At 38.2% G+C, this 7731-nt stretch overlaps 1 pseudogene; it reads right to left on the bottom strand.

Moving 5' to 3' along the window:
- LOC119573582 overlaps positions 1-3186 on the bottom strand; it is a 5932-nt pseudogene extending 2746 nt beyond the window's left edge.
- Positions 3187-7731: the final 4545 nt, after the last annotated feature.

Consider the following 7731-nt stretch of genomic DNA (forward strand, 5'->3'; position numbering starts at 1 on the left):
CCCAAATGTACCTTCCACACCTTTACGATTCCGATTGTCACCCGACCAGGGATCTCGCCACGTTGGAACCAATCCTACCACCGAGTACTACTGCTTGACAAGTTTTTGATCGAAGGGCAGGTAGGGGACGTCCCTAGCATCACCCATTTTGCCTAGTAGATGGGAGAGGGCTCAGAACATCGTGTTCCCAGTCTGCATGACCATTTCCCTGGTATTCCTCTTTGTTATCGTCGTCTGTTATTGTGCAGCACCAATACTGTTAAAGAATACAGGGTGGTATCACTTGTGTTATGCGGTGTCACTTATCATTGCATATTTCTCTGCAGTCATGTTACAGTTCTTCAACGGCATTCTGCAGCCGACAAGCTGTATCGGATTTGGTGAGTCTCTCCCAGTCATGATGTGTTGAATTTTAGCGTCTTTGTGTTTTTTTTTTATCATATGCAATCTTATCGATCACTATATGCTATTATTTGAAATGGGTCTATATAAAAGAGATGCAAGTCTTTACTCACTTTATGCAGAAACCACAGACCATTTTTACTAAAAGATGACTATCTTATTTCCAGCCATATTAAAGCAGTTTGGATATCTGTCAGCATTTTTCTGGCTCAATGTCCTTTGTTTTGATGTCTGGAGAATATTCAGGTAAGTCAAGCACATGTAGATAAGAATAATGTGCATTCTTTTCATTGAATATAGTGCTATATGACCTTTGATGTCTAGCACATGTGTTTGTTTTAACCATTAACCATTCATCAAATACGATTTATATATATAAGTACACGTGTGTGTGTGTGTGTGTGTGTGTGTGTGTGTATTTATATATATATATATATATATATATATATATATATTATATATTATATTTTATATTATATATATAATATATTATTATTTTATATATATATATATATATTATATATATATATATAATATATTATATATATATATATATATATATAATATATTATATATATATATATATATATATTAATATATATATATAATATATATATATATATTTTATATATATATATATATATATATTATATATATATATATATATTATGTGTGTTGTGTGTGTGTGTGTGTGTGTGTGTGTTTTGTATATATATATATATATATATACATACACACACACACACACACACCACACACACACATATATATTTTATATATTATATAACCTTTATATATATATATATATATATATATATATATATATTATATTTTAACACACACACACACACACACACACACACACACACACGTGTACTTATATATATAAATCGTATTTGATGAATGGTTAATGGTTAAAACAAACACATGTGCTAGACATCAAAGGTCATATAGCACTATATTCAATGAAAAGAATGCACATTATTCTTATCTAATGTGTTGTTTACCTGAATATTCTCCAACATCAAAAAAAGACATTGACCAAAAATCTGACGATACCCAAACGCTTTAATAGGGCTGGAAATAAGATGTCTTTTTAGTAAAAATGGTCTGTGGTTTCTGCATAAGTGAGTAAGTTGCATCTCTTTTATATGACCCTTTTTCAATAATAGATATAGTGTCGATAAGATTGCATATGATAAAAAAAAAAAAAGACGCTAAAAAAACACATCATGACGGGAGGACTCCCAAAATCCGATACAGCTTTGGGTGCAAAAATGCCTTTTGAAAACTGTAACATACTGGGAAAAAATTCAATGATAAGTGACACCGCATAACAAAAAGTGATACCACCCGTATTCTTTAACAGTATTGGGGCTGCACAATAACAGGACGATAACAAAGGAATCCAGGAAATGGTATGCAGACTGGGAAAATTTTCTGAGCCCTCTCCCATCTACTAGGAAAAGGATCTGCAAAGGCCCCGTCACTTATCCTCCTTCCGATCAAAAAACTTGTAAATGCAGAGTCCCTTTTGGTGGATTGTTTCCACGTGGCGAGATGCCCTGTGTGGGTGACAATGGGAAATCTGTAATGGGGGGAAAGGGGTTAAATGGGTTGGGGCCTACACGTGTTGAAATTTGGGTGTCCTGCGGGGTGCAAACTCTGCCAACGGACTCGGAACACACAAGTGCAAAAAATTATCCATTACTTCTCCCACTGCACAGCATTTTCGCACACAGACGTTTTCGGCACACAGTCTTTGATGGTGCTCCATAGGTCTTTCGAAGCATATTTTTACTGAATAACTCGACGACCCATCGAGATTCTGCCTCCCGTCGACGCAGAATTGTGATCAAATCTGTACTGAACTTGTTACGTCTCTTCATTTCCCAAGTGTGGAGCAAGCCCCTCGCGTGCGATACTAAGTAGGAGACTCGGGGTGTCAACGGTAGAGCCTTCATGGGTTCCACACTACAGTGGAGGGGGTTTTCATAGGTCTTGATAAGGGGGCCATGATAAGCGGAAATTGGTTGCAGAGAGGGGGGCCCGGGCCTGGAGTCGACCCGGGCCCGACCACATTGCCCTTCATGGTTTGGCTATGGAACATCGTGGTAGTTTGCGGGTCGACACAGCCTTTACGCCCAGGTGATTTTTCTGGTTCATCCAAAAGTGAGAAATGCGTAATCTCTGTGCGGGCCCACCAAGTTCCCCAACTTCTTTCGAAACACAATGTCCCGCGGCTTTTAGGTAACTCCCTCCGGGAAAAAGAAAGAAACCTGACTCCTTTTTCTGTGTCGCACTCCGGGTCTTTTATTATCACTCGTTTCCCCTGCAAGGGGGTGTCTGAAAAAAAAAAAAAAAACAAAAACATGGAAAAATTTATAGAAATCCTAATGATTTTTTTCAACAACTTTTTAATGCTTTACTCACCCACACCACCCACGCACATTGCTTTTATAATATAGATAGTCATGATTTTATGTAACTGGATTAATAGGAATTTACGATATAATCGGAAAGAATGCAATTGCTTCATAATGACACAAGTTTACTTCGAAAAGTATAAAAGAACATCACAGAGATAAAAAGTGTTTGAATGAAATATCTCACCAAGGCAGTTTTAGAACTGTATCTTCTAATCTGCATTTGGATCACAGTTCCTCCGGATTGGATGACAAAGCCATCACAAAAAATTTCGTCGGCGCCAAAGCGTTGACGACGCCCCTGGCTTGCTGACGCCTTCCACTGCCCCCTCTGCCTTGGTGTTTCTCGTTGTCTCATCACTGGCAGTCGTAACCACTCTGTATTTTAATCACGCCCAAGTCGTACTTACTCTTTGGGACGAAGGGTGAACGAATGCCCAAATTTGGGTCTGGGAATTGAAAAGTTTACGGCGACTCTCCCAGGGGGGGCGGGGCTGTCGGACCACCCGGGGTTTTTCACGGAGATTTTTTGAAGACGGTTTGTGGGACGATGGAATCACATCAGCGTGATTTGCTTCTTTTCCCCGAAGACCCGGGGCTTCTACACTGGGTGCGTTAAAACCCGGGTTGTAGAGAGTCATCCGGGTTGTTAACCGTGTTGATGGACCCTTATGGACTGTACGTCAGAGAAAATTCCTACCTGTAAAGGGGCGAGGCTTGCCCGGGAAAAACACCAAAAACCCGTTTTCACTGCCGTTTTCATGCTTGGCAAGGCAACATTGTGTTTACCACGTTTATCATACACTATTATTTCATATCAGTTGTAATGTTCAAAATCAACCACGCAAAATTTCATTTGTTGTCCAAATATCTGGAATTCCTCTAGACATATAGGACACACTCATGTTTTTTACTTTTGTAGGACTGATTATCAACACTCTCCTTGTTTTCGTCAATGCTGGCGTAATCAGAATAATTACATCCATATAAATCCAGTTTTTCTTCGAGTGCACTCTTCAACAGACTACATCCGAAGAAGCTCTGCATGCAACTGAGCAACAGTGGGCGAGTGAAGTGAAAGGTTCCTTGAAGTTACCAAGTCGTGTTTACTGCCGTAGTATAACGTTGTTACTTTGGAAGTTTTTAATGTTAATATGGTGTTTTCTAAAAGGTAATGATTTCGACAATAATACGTCTATGGAATTATTTTCCAAGCAATCTTTTTTTTTTTTATAGTGCCACTATTCTAGGCAAAATAGCGCTGGTAGTTAACCCATTGGAATAAGGGGGATATATAAAAAAAAAAAAAAAAAAAAAAAAAATTGATAAACATGGTGTTTCGTTAATATACTTTTCATCGGAATACATACACTGACATGGCGATTTTCATTGAATTTATGCTTTGTTTTTTTTTAGCCCTATAAAGCGTCATCAGAGATTCAATACAAATGTAACATAATAGTGAATAAGACAGCAGTGTCACTGAATGTAGACTTACTAATAGGGTTATTATGCATCCACAAACATTACATTAGATATAGGTTAGGTTAGAATCTAAATAAGTGCTTATTAGGTTAGATTAGGGTCTCCCTTTGTTTATTTTGTAGCACGTAGGCATAAGGACAATGGATTTTGTGGAGTTTTGGTCGTATTTGTAAAAGAAATGATTTTTTTTTTCCACAGAAGTTCACGCATACCAAAGGAGACATTCCTCTGATCAAGAAACAAGAAAAATTAAAGAGGTATGGTGCCGCCAGTTCAGCCGCGTGTATTTCATAAAAGACTGATAATACAGAATGTGAAACTAAGAAGAATAGCTTGTTCTTACAAGCTATGATAAACGTAGGATTCTGAAAAATAAGAAAGAAATAAATGCCCCCATGTTTTCCCACACTAGTGCTTCCCTAAGAACAACTTAATCCAAAAAAAATCCTCCATGGTTATCACTTCAAACGTCACCAGTGTTGCGATACCCTGCTGGCTTTAAGCATGATCCGGTCTTCGGTGTCACGGACGTAGAACGAACGAGGTTGTTGAGGTTTAACATAAGAAGGTATTTGTGTGTTGATTATTCCAGTGAACGTTTCTCGGTATTTGGGGAAACGTTATTTGGATGAGTATTCCTGGAAACGTTTCTTGGATGAGTATTTGGGGGGAAATTTTTCTTGAGATTTTAGACGATTTTTGGGCAAAATTTTGGATTATTTTTGGGGGAAAAAGTTTCAAAAGAGTATTGACTTCCGGGGGGGTTATGGTTTTTTAAAATACACCGGGTTTTCAAATGGTTGTGCCCGTTGTGTATGTGTATCCCAGAAATAATGGTAATATGAACTGTGGCACTAGAGACAATACTGCGCTTGATAGATTAGCGAAAGGGATTCTCAGGATATCTGGCAAAATTTTCCACGTTAAGATTTCCTACCGGGACGAAAATGTGCATAGGAAAGTAAAAGAATTTTAGTAATTTTCATAATAGGGAATTTTCTCTTTTACGGTCCTGCAAATATTAATGTTAATAAAATACTAGAATTTCCGGTACCAAGATCTATTCAAAATATGATATAACGCAATTCAGGTTTGATGCCTGTCACTTTATCTTCCAAGGGTATTTCTCTCTTTACTAATATCGTGTAAAACGATGTATTATGATTAGAAATAAGATTTTATTTGTTTGTAGCCAGTTATAAATCTATGTATCATTTTGCGGTATTTTGATATATAACTACCTTAAAGAAATTATAATTTGTATATTTGGTCAGTCATTACATACCTGTGTTAGTTCTTGTTCGCCCTCCAAACAGTAAGTTTATATTTTGCAAACGAGCACTGTACGTGGTGGTGTAGCGCATTACCTGCGTTTGGGAAATCCCCGGTTACCTCGACCCGTTTTGGTTTCATTTACAATGCTTATCAGTCAGTTCCTAGCTAAATTAAAGGATTGTCTTACTGGGCAGTTTTAGAATAGAGCTACGTTGTTTTATCCGTATGTTGTTTTTACATAACCACAATCATTAGTAGTGTGTAAGTTTTGCGTCCTTGCATACTAGACATCGTGGACAGGGGAAGAAGCAACCAATGCACGGTGTCTAACTAGTGGCTCACTTTACAGAATACCTTTGATGTGTACCCTTCAATATCTAAACACTGTAGGGTGTACTAGATGTACTGAAAATATATAAGACAATGGCGCTTCATTAATTCTTTGCGTTACACAACTTCCTTTCATGGTATAAGACACTTTTTTAAATATTTATGTTGATGCTTTGTCATTGAACATGCATTAATGCAGAATCCGAAACATACATTATCTCCTTGATGATCAGTGCATACCTCTTAAGTTCGTCGTTCTAAAGATTGAATTTTCAAAATTCAGACAATCGTTATATTTACCGCCATCTCGTTTCTGATTTTTCTTCCCAGTCTTGTAAGATTTTCATTCTCAGGGTGTGAAACGAAACAAAATTTGAACATTCCAATATGAAATCACTCGTCACTGAGCTAATAAAAAAAAGAATATATATATATATATATATATATATATATATATATATATATATATACATATACACACAATATATATATACATATACATACATACATACATATATATATATATATATATATATTAATATAAATATATATATATATATATATATATGAATGAGCCAAATTTAAAAAACACTAGTTTTTGCTCCAGTGGGTTACCGCTTCCCCTTCTCTCCTTTCTCTATCCTACCATTCTCGAATCCCCCACCCAAGCGTTATCAGGTAACGTCATAGGCCGTGTCGTTCAAAACTGCGCAGAACTGGCAAGTGACGAGACCCTATTCATATAGGTCTTGCAATACCCCACAGTGCTCGCGCGAGTGTGTGGTGTGTGTGTGTGGTGGGGTGTGTGTGTGTGTGGTGTATGTTTGTGTGTGTGTTGTGGGGTGTGTGTGTGTGTGGTTTGTGTGTGTTGTTGTGTTTGTGTGTGTGTGTGTGTGTGTGTGTGTGTGTGTGTGCTTAGACGTGTGTATAAATGAATGTAGGTGTGCCTATGAGTGTAGGTATCAGCAGATTGTAAGTGCAACACAGGGGCCGCGGGGGACCCTCCTCTCCCCTGGCCGATGTGAACGAACGAAGGAGGCAGGTGCGCGGGGCGTCGTTCTCAAGAGGAAGGGGGGGGGGTGTGCTGAGCCCTAAATACAGGCGCGATGGGTTTTTTGGGTTCGGGTTCCTGGTTGATGGTTGATTCGTGATAATTTGAGTGCTGTAACACATATTCATATATTATATATATTATATATATATATATTATATATATATATATATATATGTTTTTGTGTGTGTGTGTGTGTGTGTGTGTGTGTGGTGTGTGTGTGTGTGTGTGTTTTGTGTGTGTGGGGTGTGTGTGTGTGTGTGTGTGTACGTACGTGCGTATGTGTGCGTGTTGTGTTTTGTGTTTTGGTGTGTTTGTTTGTTTGTTTGTTTGTTTTTGTGTGTGTGGTTTTGTGTGCGTGCGAGTAAGTGCTGTGTGCGTGTGTGTGTGTGGGGTGTGTGTGTGCGTGTATGTGTGTGTGTGTGTGCATACACATACATGTATCTGTCAATCCCACACACATCCGTAAAGATACCCACTAATACACAACAAAGACAAAAAAATAACACAGTAGGAAAGGTTTTACAGACGAGCGGCGTTTGGAGGCCACGTGGGACGCAGGAAGCCTTGGGGGGGGGGGCAGGGCAGGGGGAGGGGGAGGGAGGGTTAACTTTTCTCATTTAAAGAAACGTTTCGATGCAGTGATGAGATTTTTATCATTCAAAACAATGCTATTTCATTAACATACAATGTGAACGTAGCTTTTATCCAACTCTCGTTTGGATAAAGCGGATAAAGAATTGCGTAGATATCGTCAACTGT

Source organism: Penaeus monodon, chromosome 5 (genome assembly GCF_015228065.2).
Source record: "Penaeus monodon isolate SGIC_2016 chromosome 5, NSTDA_Pmon_1, whole genome shotgun sequence".
Lineage (NCBI taxonomy): Eukaryota > Metazoa > Arthropoda > Malacostraca > Decapoda > Penaeidae > Penaeus > Penaeus monodon.